General features: G+C 39.8%; 2 protein-coding genes across 4 annotated transcripts in view; one reads left to right on the top strand and one right to left on the bottom strand.

Moving 5' to 3' along the window:
* hdac5 (histone deacetylase 5) overlaps positions 1 to 2,330 on the bottom strand; it is an 85,736-nt gene extending 83,406 nt beyond the window's left edge. For all 3 annotated transcript variants that reach the window (XM_057860970.1, XM_057860971.1, XM_057860972.1), the window contains exon 1: positions 2,092 to 2,330. The gene's annotated coding sequence lies outside the window, so the exon portion shown is untranslated. The remainder of the gene's footprint in view (positions 1 to 2,091) is intronic.
* Positions 2,331 to 13,217: 10,887 nt separating this feature from the next.
* The window catches only part of LOC130931808 (transmembrane ascorbate-dependent reductase CYB561), a 52,790-nt gene continuing 50,886 nt past the window's right edge, over positions 13,218 to 15,121 (top strand). The window contains exon 1 of the mRNA XM_057860902.1: positions 13,218 to 13,262. The gene's annotated coding sequence lies outside the window, so the exon portion shown is untranslated. The remainder of the gene's footprint in view (positions 13,263 to 15,121) is intronic.

Raw genomic sequence — 15,121 nt, 5'->3', positions numbered from 1 at the left:
GAGTTACAGAACAGGAAATGACCTGGGAATCACCCAAATGAAAAGGCAGTGACTCAAACTCAACAGAAAATTACATGTATATGCCCTAAAATGAACAGCAAGTGACCTGTGAATGCCCTGAAAATCAGACAGAATGACTGTGAATGCTCTGGTTTCGAATGAACGAACGTTCCCCGAGTCTAAATGGATTGGGCGTCCAGCACCGTCAATGCAGCGTTAGAGTTACCTGAGACACTACTATGGTGGAAGATTGCAACTTGTTGGTTCATTTTTATTTATTTTTTTTAGACATTGACACCTTTTCAAAACGATAGCTCGATTCTTGGCAGGAGCATATCGATAACCTTTTGGGATACAAAGTATCACGATACATCACCATTTCCATATTTTGTCACACCCCTATTTGACAATTATTTGTATTGACAAGTACATGCAATTTTAGTAGGGCTGCAGCTATTGAATATTTTAGCAGTCGATTAATCGATGGACTAGTTAGTTCGAATAATCGAGTAATCGGATAAGGAACATGAAAATTTAAAATACCTGACCTCGCCTCAAACGGTATAATTTTTTTTTTTTTTTTTTTAATGAAGATCTATGTACAACAAAAGAATAACTGGCTAACTTACATAGAAAAAGTCCGCTAGATTAGATGCTTTAAATGCAAATTTAAAAAAAATTTTTTTTAGATGCTCTTAACCAGGAGTGCCCAATCCCGAACCTCCAGAGCCCCTATCCAGCTTGTTTTCTGTGTCTCCCTCCTTTAACACTCCTGAATCAAATGATCAGCTCATCAGCAAGCTCTGCAGCAGTCTGATAACGATCCCAATTAGTTCATTCAGGTGTGTTAGAGGAGGGAGACATGGAAAACAAGCTGGATAGGGGCTCTCGAGGACCGGGATTGGGCACCCCCGCTCTTAACAAATGTTTCAGACACATATTCCCACAAAAAACGGCTAAATAGACCTATAAACTAAATTAAGAATGCATTAAAAAACATTAGCTCAAACAAAAACTTCACTTACGTTGGTCTTAACAGGGAGCAGTTGGATTTAGCCTTGTGATAAGAGGCAGACCAAAGGGCAGTGTATCCACCCTCATCAATAAAACTAATTACAAACACTTTCAAAATAAACCATTAAAACGCTGCTTTAATTAAACGAATACTCGAAGCAACAAAAGTTATTTTGAATATTTTTTTTGAAATCGAATACTCGAGTTAATCAATTAATCATTGCAGCATTAATTTTTAGCATTTAAAAACGAAAAAATGTACCGTTAAATCTTAATTATTGTGTTTATTGAAGTGAAAATAAAATAGTTTTAACTTTTCTAAGGACTACATCTCCCAGGATGCTTTCCAGCAAAACAGCAATGATTCTGCTACAAAGTGTCTCCCACTGTTGATTTAAAAAAAAAAAAAAAAATTAATTCTGATTTACAATATCAAAACATTGATTGAGTTTTACAAGGGAGACATCTTATCTTCAACGACAGGTTTTAATTTGGGCTAGGTTTTAATTAAACTAGGCGTGTTTTACGGTGTGATTGGGTTGGAGACTGTCTTTCTCATCTGGCAACCCCGCAAGTAACATCAATCGCCAGACTTAGATCATCAAACCACACTGCTTTCAAACGGTTTAGGTAACAATGGAAGATCATAAAGCGAAAACCCACGTGTTTAAGCCTTGTACAAAGTCAGTAAGATTATAGAGTTGGATGTTCCGCGGTAGCTGTTAGCATAAGGCGTGTACCGGAGAAGACCCACTGTTGATTGCCTACTCCAGGCTGACAACGTCAAGTTGTGCCCTGTTTAGTTAAGTTCTAAACTGTCATGTTAACTCCAACTCTGTAATGACCTCGCATGGCAACAAACGCTGCTTTGTATCGGTTTAGTAAAGATACATGTGCGTTTTATCACCCGGGCACCCGTTTAGTGTCCTTTAGCTTTAGCCATAGCAGTGTTTTTCCAAGTTAGCTAAGTGTAGATAACGGCTCAACATTTCACCAGATAGACAAGAAACGACATCAGTCACGCATGCACATACGAACACACACATAAGCACTAGCTTTCTCTCACTACACAGTTACCGTGGATGTCGGCGGGTCCTCCCGGAGCGTGTGTATTAGTGCGGAGGTGTCTTCCTCCCGGCTCCGGCTCCCATCGCGGCTCACAACGTCCTCAGGCAAAGCGACCACCGTAAAATTTCCACAACCTGGACCGGACTTGCTTCCTAGTTTTTCGTCACTTTCATATTTACAGTCCAGTCCGCCTCACTCCCGTTCCCCCGTCCCTTCTCCTCTCCGCCACCGCCACCACCAACAACAACATTATTGACGTCCTCCTCATACCACGTGATCAGTCTGCTGAGGCTAAAAATAGACGCCGTAGAAACTAATGGGGAACGATAGACAGGGGCAGAGACAGACACATGGCAGACAGACGGGATCGAGACAGACTAGCGAAGGTACACTGAAGTTGGTCTGATATACTTCCAATTTATGGCTTTTTTTCCTGTTTAAACCATCTTTAAAATATGATTTTATGCTGCTTTCAAAACAGTGATATAAAATACAGCAGATGAACAAAATGTAAAAGTAAACCCAAGCCCTCTCCTCACTGGTAGCACTTCACCAGCAGACAAATGAGGTAATGATGAACAGAGAGAAACCTTGAGTAGAGACTCCAAAATCAAAGGACAACATCGAATAAGAAGTGACCTTATTACACAATGTCAAAGTAAATGCAATCACATTCAGGCTTTATTTTCCCCTTAGGGAACTCAAGGGCGTAGGTTTGCATAGGACATCTTTTCAGGGTGCTCAAATTGTCCCCACAAACTTTTAAGCAATCTTATTTGCATTATATAAAGAGTTCAGTTACAGTGTATAACAAAAGTGAGTACACCCCTTGCATTTCTGCAGATATTTAAGGATATCTTTTCATGGGACAACACTGACAAAATGACACTTTGAGACACAATGCAAAGTAGTCTGTGTGCAGCTTATATAATAGAGTTAATTTATTTTCCCCTCAAAATAACTCACAATATAGCCATTAATATCTAAACCCCTAGCAACAAAAGTGAGTACACCGCATGGGAACTACGTACATCCCTAAATGTCCAAATTGAGTACTGCTTGTCATTTTCCCTCCAAAATGTCATGTGACTCGTTACAGCAGTACTGTCAGCATTGCTGCAGAGATTGAAGAGGTAGCACCACCATGCTTGACAGTAGGCATGACACACTTATCTTTGTACTCCTCACCTTATCGCCACCACACATGTTTGAGACCATCGGAACCAAACAAATGAATCTTCGTCTCATCAGACCATATGTGACGGCCCCTGGCTGTTTAATAGTTAATTTTCTGAGACTCTTCCAGTTAGCTGATCGTCGCTCCACCAGCTGGCTGCTTCGCCTCCCACTATGACGAAAGCTGATTGACGCAGGACGGACCGACGACGTTGCCGCCGCTGATTGGCCACAAAAAAGGCATAAAGCTTCATAAACCTGCCGCTGTCAACGCTCTATGAGGTCGCATTTGACAGCATTCTGCCGCGGTCCTCCTCGTCAGCTGTTTGCTCGCCATTCACTCTCGTTTGCATTTGATCGCTACTTTGATACACTCCCGCTTTTTCGGTGAGGTCTTTTGTGTTTATTCGTTATTGGATCGTTTTTGTTCACTACTGTAAATAAGAGCACTGAAGCAAGTAGGGGTAAGTCGCCATTATGTTCAACCCGTTTTCTCCTGTTTTGTATAGCGTAGGAAGCTAGGTTAGTGGCTGTCTTTTCTTTGTTCTTTTTCATGATCAGGGTTTAGTTAGCAGGTGGGGATTAAGTGTAGATTCCTTTTGTTTGTTCTTTTGGCCTGGGCTTACCCTGAAGCTGCGCTTCATCCACATTTTGTACATATTCATTGCGAGTTTGATTGTTGTGTAAATAAATTTGTGTCCACTTGTGAATTTGTGTGGCTTGTTTTATGTTACGCCCTTCGCGAGCCGTCCTTGGGACGTAACACCATAAGACATGGTTCCAGTAATCCATGTGCTTTGTTGACATGTCTTCAGCAAACTGTTTGCGGGCTTTCTTGTGTACCGTCTTCAGAAGAGGCTTCCTCCTGGGGTGACAGCCATGCACACCAATTTGATGTAGAGTACGGCGTATGGTCTGAGCACTAAGAGGCTGACCCCCCACCTCTTCAATCTCTGCAGCAATGCTGACAGCACTCCTGGAATGAGTCACATGACATTTTAGAGGGAAAATGACATGCAGTACTCAATTTGGACATTTAGGGATGTATGTAGTTCCCATGCGGTGTACTCACTTTTGTTGCCAGGGGTTTATATATCAATGGCTATATTTTGAGTTATTGTCAGGGGAAAATAAATTAACTCTATTATATATACTGCACACAGACTACTTTTCATTGTGTCAAAGTGTCATTTTGTCAGTATTGTCCCATCAAAAGATAAACTTAAATATCTGCAGAAATGCGAGGGGTGTACTCACTTTTGTGATACACTGTATATAGGTAATTTAGATTGTCTACCCATATGCTGTGATGCTAGAATAGAACCTACCATTATTAAGTGAATTATTTTCATTATGTTCAGACTTACATTTATCCCTTTTCACTTGCTGAATGTGCTGGTCCATTTTTCCCCCTCTCAGATACTGTAACCCTGATGTGTGGAGTTCCACAAGGCAGTTGCCTCGGTCCTCTTCTTTACAGCATTTTTGCAAATGATATGTCATATGTGTTACGAAGTGCCTGTATGACTATTTATGCCGACGATACAACAATACATGTCTCTGGCCCTAGCTTAGATCAAGTCAATAACATGCTATAACAGGAGCTTATGTCTGTTTATGAGTGGTTTGTGGAGAACAGGTTGAAACTAAATGTGCTAAAAACAAAGTGTATGGTGCTGGGATCTAAATATACAATGAGAGAAGCCCCAGAGCTCACTCTTTCTCTGCTTAACCAATCATTAGAACAAGTGTCAGAGATTAAACTCTTGGGGGTCATTTTAGATCAAATATGTCATGGACGACTCATATAAATAATATTGTGACCAAAATGGGTAGGAATATTTCTTTAATAAGGCGTAATGTCCACTTTATGCCAATAGAAACAGGAAAACTTGTACTAAAATCTTTAGTTTTATGTCACCTAGACTACTGTCCCATTGTGTGGTCCAGTGCTGCCAAGAAAGACCTTGACAAAATCCAGATAGCTCAGAATCGGGCTGCTAGATTAGCTCTAAACTGTCCTTTTTGTACAAATATTAATGCAATGCATCAAAGACTGTCATGGATGAAAGTCAAGGACAGGTTGACATGTAGTACTGTGCTTTCTTTGCACAAAATCTGGATCTCACACAAACCTTTTAGCCTGTTCTCTAAACTTCAGACCACCTGTAACAGACATTTAACACGGTTTAACACGAAACGTGCTTCGACTGCCACGTTTATTTTGCCACTGCCTAAAACAAATGCACTTAAAAGAACATTTATTTATCGAGCTATTTCATGCTGGAATTTACTGCCTCCTGAAATGCTTACAACAAGCAATCACATTTCTGTTAAAACAAGTCTTGAAAAATCTATAATTTGTAAGGAAGTGATGCTTATTTAGCCATTGTAAATATATGTAGTTGTTTTATTTATTTATTTTCCACACTGTAGAAATGTAAACTTGCTTTATGCTATTAATTGTTTTGTATATATTGAAAAATTACTGTGAATGACCCCAGGAAGAATAGTCTCTACTTTGGTAGAGACTAATGGGGATCCTTAAATAAAGAAAAATAAAAACAAACGTTTGGCTGGCTGATGACTTGAAGCCCTCCGTCCCACCACAAAGACACATACACATACTCACACATCCCGACAAATTCATGTCGACAACATGCCACCTCCTCTGCCCCCTTCAGAGATTTTAGATTTTTTTTTTTTTCGGCCAGCAGCAGCCACTGTAAGCCATGTAAAAAGTAGTGCTGTCAAATTTATCGCGTTAACGGGCGGTAATTAATTTTTAAAATTAATCACGTTAAAATATTTGACGCATTTCACGCATGCGCGGAATGACCCGCTCATGCATTGCCTCAAACAGATTACAATGATGCCGTTTTTTGCACATTGAAAGCTAAGAGGCAGAGAAAGGCGGGTGGACACAGGCGTTCATTGGACCGCGCCGTTTATTGGCATAAGCTTCGGAAACTCCTTCACAACAAACATAAGTATCATTCAGTGAAAGCACGACAAAAAATAATATTCCTACCTCTCAAAAAAAATAATGTTCATTCCCAATCAAAATAGCTATGCAAAATACAGATAAAACGTACTCAGACTTTGGTCAATCTCTATTCAAACATTTCGTTTAGCTCAACAAATACACTGGACGGCAATATTTAGTCACAATATACAAACTATCAGAGGTCTCGTACGTTGTGAAGCCAGCTCTCAAATGACCGTGTACAATGTATGGACCAGTGAACAGGGAAGTTATTCAAAACTCACCATTGACACCTTGTGGTGTATTTCAATCACTACCTTACGTAGTTAAAGACACTGTGGAAGAACGGCAGGGAGCCCATGTGACGTAACTGCTCGGCGACGTTAACAATGGCGAGCTACTAGTTTATTTTTTGATTGAAAATTTTACAAATTTTATTAAAACGAAAACATTAAGAGGGGTTTTAATATAAAATTACAATGACTTGTACTGACATTTATCTTTAAAGAACTACAAGTCTTTCTATCCGTGTATCCCTTTAACAGAAAGAATGTTAATAATGTTAATGTCATCTTGTGGATTTGTTGTTATAATAAACAAATACAGTACCTATGGCTATGCCTATGTTGAATGTATATATCAGTCTTGTGTCTTATCTTTCTATTCCAACAACAATTTACAGAAAAATATGGCATATTTTAGAGATGGTTTGAATTGCAATTAATTACAATGAATTCATTTTTAAGCTGTGATTAACTCGATTAAAAATTTTAATCATTTGACAGCCCTAGTAAAAAGGCGTCAATGTTGTGGCAGTGAGGGAAAAAACACTAATTTTGCTACTGAAAGTCCGACCAGCATCAGAGTTAGCATAACATTAAACATGCTAACCTGCAAAACTATTGCGGTCAGGCCAGCCTCCACAAGGAACAGCGAAGTTAAGATAGCTTACCCTTATTTGGATCATTGTTTACATTATGTGCATTACGGTAATATCGTCCTTACCAATGTTAGGACCAAACCTACACCCTACAGGGAAATATTTCTCCACAGCACCGAGACTGAATTTGAATAAAACACACTAGGGAGTGGGGTCACAGCAAAGTACCATAACAACCTTTTACCAGAAGTAAATTAAATTAAAAAATAGAACCTTTGAATTAATGGTAGACAGCCCTGCGTACCCCCCCCCCCCCACACACACACACAAAATAAATTGAATGAGTATTTGTCCCATTTTAGTCAAAATACAGCTTTATTTATAAAGTGGACACAAATGGCACCCTATAAAAATAAGACCCAGGAAGGTTGTAAGTAGTATTTATGTCCCATTCAATTAAATTTGCAATGTGTGTACTTGCCCTGTTGTTCAGATGGGTGAGGTTTGGTCACTTTAGTGTAGATGGACGAATTATTCAGGAAGCTGTGGTGGTTATGCGTGTGAGTTTGGCCCTTATCTTTAACATATATGATGTAAAAGAATGTGATAGAACAGTACAGAACGGTGGGTTGAATCATGCTTTGATATAGCAGCAGTCTAGGAGATGAAAGGCAACAGAGTTAGAGTTAGAGTTTGTAAGCAGTGCAAGGATGGCCGTGTCGTCTGAGTATTAAAGGCATGGGATAGTGGGCAATGGGCTTATGCAGTCATTAATGTATAGTGTGTGCAGGAATGGGCTCACCACTCAACCTTGTGGTGTACCAGTATTCATTGTGATGAGAAACGATGTCTCACCTACCCATTCTGCTTGCAGCCTGTCGGTCAAGAAGACTTGGGTGAAATAGATCAGATGGATGGGGATGTTGAACTGGTGTAACTTATGGATCATCAGATGTTTTTGACTGTTAAAATAAAATGAGTTTCACTGATCAGAACACAAAATGTTTTCCAGATTTTATCAAACTATTCTGATTGTCCAGAGATTGACAGCCTAAATTTTTCATGTCCTAAAAATATAAGACATCCTTTTGCAGCTTTATGTGCATAGGAATTGCCAGCCTAAATTTTTCCAAGTCCTAAGAATACGTACAAGACACCCTTTTGCCGGTTTACGTGCATAGGCAGCAGGGGTGAAAGTGGCTAGAATTTCTTGCCGGAACTCCCCGACGTGAAGGTCGCCACGGAGCCGGAATGTTTTTTTTTTTTCTTTAATTTTGGGGGGGGGGGGGGGGGGGGTCAAACTTCTTAAACTACTGAAATGCAAAGAAAACTGTTTTAGCACAGTTATTTTTATAACACATACTAAAACTGATTTTCATTCAAAATTGTATTTTTTTCAATGATTTGCAAAATAAAATGTGACAAAAACAGCAATAACCCCAACCTCCATCTCCAATTTTCCCTCATTTCCTCACATACTAAATGTCAAATCTCAATTTTAACTACCTAAGAACATAGGATGTATATTAAAATTGAAGTTAATGAAAACATTTACTTTTTTTTTTTTTTAAATAAAGATATACGTAACATACATTCAGAAAAATAAGTACAAATTACTTATATTATGCAGAGTGAAATGAAATATACTAGTATTTTGAATATCTTTTTTAAAATCATATGGAAATGGATAAGTAGCCTAACATAAATGAACAAATATAAGTCCAAAGTTCACATTGACAGCTAAGATGTTCTGAACTTCCCCATCAGAGCAAATAAAACTAAATACGATAAATAGGCCTCCCAACTCTTTCATTGCTCTTAAAGATTTGATCCATTTTATGTTGCATTGCCCTTTTTTTGTCGCATCAATTCAACCTTTTTTTTTTTTTTTTTTTTTTGCTGTTCCAGAAAGCATGCACATTTGAACCAATCAGAGCTAACTATCTCTGCTGATAACATGTCAGTATGTCAGCCAATTCAACAGATAAATGAATCCAGGAGTTTTGCTTTGCTGCGTGCAGTCGCACATTGACGTGACTCATCATCGTCAGACACAGATAACTGCAGCAGCTGGGGAAACCTCCATGCCGTCCGTGGAATAAAATAAATAATAAATATTGGTGGAAACGGATTACGCTACACAAGCACTTTATTAGGCTTGTAGTTAACACTTGTGTATGTAAATCTGATGTTGGTAGATTGTTTTCTTCTTGGAGATGAAATGCATGTGTGGCAGCCTAGCATTTTTTTTTTTTTACATAGCGATTTGACAGTTGCCGTCATATTTTCGGAATCAAAGCACCGTGTACCAGAACAGCATTCCGGCTCTCAATCTTATACCAGAACAGCATTCCAATCATAATACTTATACCGGAACTGCGTTCTGGCCCTGAATCTTATACAGGAACTGCGTTCCTGACCGTTCTGGCACACTTTCACCCCTGATAGGCAGTGGGATGAATTTTCACCAATGGGGCAAAGTAACCCAAAAAAAAGCAGTGAGCATATCTGGCTAAAACAGTGAACCCAGGATTGCAGCTTAAGATGAAAAGAGTTTGGGCAAAAATTCAGGCGTGCGTAGGCAATTCTAAAATGTGGACATAATTAACGGGGGGTTTCTGACAGCGATCACCAGCCGCTGACACAGTCTCAAATATTATTGCAAAATATTTACTGGTAGAGTAGGCACGATAAACTATTTTGCAGTCAATATAAAAGTGCATGGCACAAATGGAGGATCCATGCTTGCACCCTGCATAGAATCTATTTCCGTAGATTTGCTGAAATTTCCATTCTTAAATTAGGCTCCCATGCTGCTGTTAATGAGTCTGATCTCAGTCTAGGACTGTGGAGATACTGTATCGGGACGATACAACGCATTTAAAAGATGGCTGGACAATCATGAAAGCCATCCAAAAATAATAAAATGATGACAAGAATACGATAGCGTAATGCACTTTGAACTTCAGCTGGAATAAGTTTAGCGTTAGGTGACCCTTAGGAGATCAACCCATATGGATAATATAGTGTAAATCAATGTCCCTACAGACCTTTTGAAAAAAAAAGGTCAATAGCTGTCATTTTGTCATTCTGTCATCATTTTTTAAATCAAACCATATTAATGTGTTATATATGAATACATCCTATCAGAATTAGATTTTTGGGGAGCATAGACCAAGTTAAAGTGCTTGTGACACGAAAAAGCATGTTTATTTCATAATACACGCGGTATTTTATGCTCCTGAATGATATGGACCGCTTGGATGTGTGTGGAAGCGATCGCTATATTTATTTAGTTTTTTGAATCCCGCGCCAGGAAAATGAGTGACTTCCGGCTTCGGTCTCGCATTGAGGAGGAGGGCGCTGTGACGTGTACGGTAGAAGACGTCCTCTTCACGCTACAGTGTACTGTTGTGTATGAGGACGAAGGATTCAGCTGATTTTGCGGATTAATACTTTTATTTTTTGCATCACGCCAGCCAAACGGCTGCAGAAAAATCATTCTGTATGCGGGAGAGGCGTATGCGCCTTTTTGGAGTTTCAAAAGGTTCCCATTCACCGTGGATATTTACTGTGGGACCATTGGACTTACAAGGAAGTGAGTAAACATCTTGTTTTGTATTATGTCAAATACGAATACAGTGATTACAAAGTAAACACTATAAAATTCCTTTAAATAAAGGACTACTTACGTTTGATCATTGATAGGCATGTAAAAAGCTATCCTCACGCTCATTAGCAGTTAGCACGTTAGCTACACAACAATTCCAGCCACCCTCCTCCAGGGAACGAACTGTAAATTGCTCTCCGCCGGGCGGTTTGCCGATCCGCAAAGAAACTCGACAACCGGGTCGTCATGTCAAATAATCCAGGCTAGTTATGTGTGATTTTCCACTTCGAAGACTTTGAAACATCCCTCGGTTCGGGTTAGCATGTCGGCTAGCTGTCACGCCTTCTGGTCTGTTTACATTCTCCGAAGCCGGGGAAGGGAAATGGCATATGTCCGATTTAGGTGTCATAAAATATCGTTCGGCAGGTGTGACAGTAAAGGTAAAGTCGACTGTTTTGACCATTATGGAGTAATTTTGCCATGTCGTCTTGAATAAATGGATTTTTATTATTTTATATTCCATTTAGCACAAGTTATTTGTCATGACCATGCCATTTATTTAGCAATTGGGGAAAGTACTTGGGTAAAAAGAATATCCTGTAAAAATATTGAAGTAAAGAGACAGAAACAATGACATTTTGCCGCTCTCTTCGTCGCGTTTTCCTCATTGTGAATAGTTCCCCCTCGACGGGCTGACTGGTCCTTCTCAAACCATTTATATAGCTATTGGGGAAAAATACTTGGATAAAAAGAATATCCTGTAAAAATATTGAAGTAAAGAGACAGAAACAATGACATTTTGCCGCTCTCTTCGTCGCGTTTTCCTCATTGTGAATAGTTCCCCCTCGACGGGCTGACTGGTCCTTCTCAAGCCATTTATATAGCTATTGGGGAAAATACTTGGATAAAAAGAATATCCTGTAAAAATATTGGGAGTAGAGAGACTGAAACAATGACATTTTGCAGCTCTCTTCGTCTCGTTTTCCTCGTTCTGAACAATTCCCCCTCAATGGGCTGAATAGTAAAACCGATGAGCCTAGTCTACCGCTGACGTCATCCACCTGTTGGGGACACTAAAGCCCTATAATTGTAGGCGTGGCTAACCGGCAGATTAAAAGACTAATTTCTCGTCATCTGCGCTTTGCTAAATTGTTGTATATGGTCGAATCGTCTCAAAATATGATTCTAATTCACATAATAATGCCATTTAAGACTTTTTTTCTGGTGTCGTATGCTCTTTAAATTGGAATTGGAGAGCTTGCTTGGGATATGTATTTCAGCATTTCACACTTTTGATATGCCCATACTGCATGTGTAATTTAAAAAATATATATAAAAAAATAAAAGATTACCATTTCCCAAATGAAATTCAGGGATTAATTTATTCAAGAGTAGTGCTAATACTGAATAATCATGCGCGTCGATTTAAAAATGAACAGACTAGGGTGCTAAATACATTTAAAGGGTAATGGCATGCAAGGGAGGACCTTTGCCCTTCACCTCAGTCAACCAATCAATAGCTTTGTGTTCTGCAGATCACCACCAATCAGCAGCAACCTTTAAAAATCCCCACAAGGCACCTGTGGAGTAGTCGGACTGGGGGAAAGCATCTCCATGGCAACAACATCATTACCAGAATAGCTCTTTCCTTCTCTCTCTCTATTTCTGTCTCTAGCGCTCTCCTTCCTTTTATCCCACCTCCACAGTCCTCCTATTCTTGATATCCCTCTCTTCTACTGCGGTTCTTTTACTCCCCTCTACATCCATCATTCCCCATCACCCTTCCATCTCTGTGGCTCCCTTGCAGTCTCTCTTCGGTCTCACTTTCTGGCTCTTCTAGTGAGTGTCCTCTTTCTCTTTTTCCATGTTTTTCTCTGTTCACTTTAATTAGTTCTTCCTCTTATCATCCGAATCTCTGAAAATATATATACATTGAGTCATCTCCAACTTCAACTAATCTCCAATGTGCTTCTTTTTCTTTCTCTACATAAGTCACATGACTGGGATTTGCATGTGGTTTGGTCATTAAATATTTGTCTCGAAGCAGTTTTTACAATTTAGCTTTAGACGAAAAATTTCATGTTTGCATCTATATGGTTACGTCTCCATTCGAACAATGTTGCAATTCCTCATGAAAACGATGTAGTATTCATGCCAGGCCCTAGGGGGCAGTGCAGATTTACAAGGCGACAGCGAATGATGCACTTTGACCTCCTCAGCCCGGAAGACAACATGCCCGCCCACTCCAAGCAATGGCATTTTCTTTTGTTCAAAAAGGCACAAAAATGGAAACATTCAACCTATTTGAATTAAAAAATTTACAAAAACAGTAAATTAAAGCCGACGTTCCGCCATATTTGCTGTTCTTAATGTTTAGTAGCACCGCTGCGCACGCCCAATGTGACTTGTACGAGTGCTGACGTTATCGGCGTGGTCCCGCGCCGCGGGAGCTTTTGATATGCAAGCGGAGCAAGCCCCCCTCAAGCCCCTGCAATCGAATTCTTCACCTTTGGAGGCAGGATTCCAAGGTTTGTGTCTTTGCCTTCCATCTTCGCCGACACCACACGAACGTGAGGCCACTCCGCAACACAGTCAATGCGTCTTTGTGTCGCAGAGTCGCCATGTAAACTGCCCCTGTGTATTCACACACATACACATGGCATTCAACATTCATTTTTTTCTATTTAGGGTTTCAAAAGTGCTCCATGTTAAATAAAAAAAAACTAGATAGTCAAAGTGTGTTGTTTTAGAAGCGCATTGTATTGGCGGTTAGAGCATATTGGCTCTGGCCTACCTCCCTCTGCTTACCTGGTTTTCGCTGGGTATTCCAGCTTACTCCCTCATTACAAAAACTGCTTGCCGCAAACACTAATGTGGGCAAACACTTGGAAAAAATGGATGGTTTGAATAGAACTTTCAAGATACTGACAAGTATGGCTGAGACGATCCGCTCTTGTCATGATCCAATCCGTAATCCAGTACTTCTCAAATGGTGGGGCGCGCCCCCCCAGGGGGGCGCAGAGCGAATGCCAGGGGTGGCGCGAGTGACCTCGGGGAACATGCTTTTTTTTTTCTTTTTTTTGGCCGTACTAGAATAAAGTGTACTTGCACATCCACTCCGTGGGTGGCAGTGGCGCTCTCCTTTTCAAAGTGCGTGCAGTATTTTTGAAGATAAACAAGAGCACACGGAAGAGACTCATGTAGAGCTGGACTCACGCTGCGACCCACTGTCTTCTCCGGTTCTCACGTGTCCGGCCGAGAAGTGCCGTTTTCGGCTTGGGATCGTCACGACCACCGCCCTCACCTACGGTTCTTCCTCGGCCGCCGAGAATGCGCTTTTTTCGGGCCGTTTGCCTTTTGGCTTTGACTTTTAATATAGTGGGAAATGAGGAAAGACCACTGTTTGCTGAGTCTAAAAATGATTATAGCGGAGAATCTGAAGCCAAATCAGTTAAGACGCCACTTAAAGACATTAGACCTCAATCTTATTGATAAGCCGCTTGATTGTTTTTCAGCGAAAACGTGCCGAATATTCCCAATTGTCACAATCGTCCCGCTTTGTCAGTGTTATATCAGTAAACCAGTGATCACTGTGGTGAATCGGCGAAAATAAAAACTTTCCTTCTGTCCAAAGACACTTTTCCCCCCCTTCTACTCAGTTTTGTTTTTTTCGGTCAAATTTTTTTGGCATGTTGTCTTGAAGAGTAAATGTTTCTAATCAATTTGAATTTGTTATTATTTACTGATTTTATTACATTTTATTTTTCAGTATCAAATGGTCAAAAATGTACCTTGAGTGTATTTTTACAGTTTGGATGTGACTTTTTTATTTATTTATTTTTTTTTTTTTACTTCAGGCAAATTTATACGCGTTAAGTCTTTTCTGTTACAAGCAAAACAATGTTAATAAAGTTATATTTTATTATAAGTTGATCTATGTTACTTTTTTCTTTAATAGAAAAAAAGGACACGTTAGGCTGAGGCGTACTTATAATAGTACTGTTTACAGTGGCGGCAGAGAGTTTGGGGGGGGCGCGAAACATTTACGTCTTCCTTGGGGGGGCGTAACAGAAAATAATTGAGAAGCACTGCCGTAATCCAAGTTACAGTTACAGAAAACGTTTGGCCTCCGTTATTGCCAACAAAGGGTACATAATAAAGTATCGAGCTGAACTTTTGGTATTGACCAAATACTTATTTTCCACTGTAATTTGGAAATAAATTCTTTAAAAATCAAACAATGTGATTTTCAGTTTTTTTTCCCACATTCTGTCTCTCATGGTTGAGGTTTACCCATGTTGACAATTATAGGCCTCTCTAATCTTTTCAAGTAGGAGAACTTGCACAATTGGTGGTTGACTAAATACTTATTTGCCCCACTGTAAAT

The sequence above is a fragment of the Corythoichthys intestinalis genome, chromosome 16, assembly GCF_030265065.1.
Source record: "Corythoichthys intestinalis isolate RoL2023-P3 chromosome 16, ASM3026506v1, whole genome shotgun sequence".
Taxonomy (NCBI): domain Eukaryota; kingdom Metazoa; phylum Chordata; class Actinopteri; order Syngnathiformes; family Syngnathidae; genus Corythoichthys; species Corythoichthys intestinalis.
The sequence above is the reverse complement of the archived record's forward strand: the minus strand, read 5'-3'. Positions and strand labels throughout refer to the sequence as shown.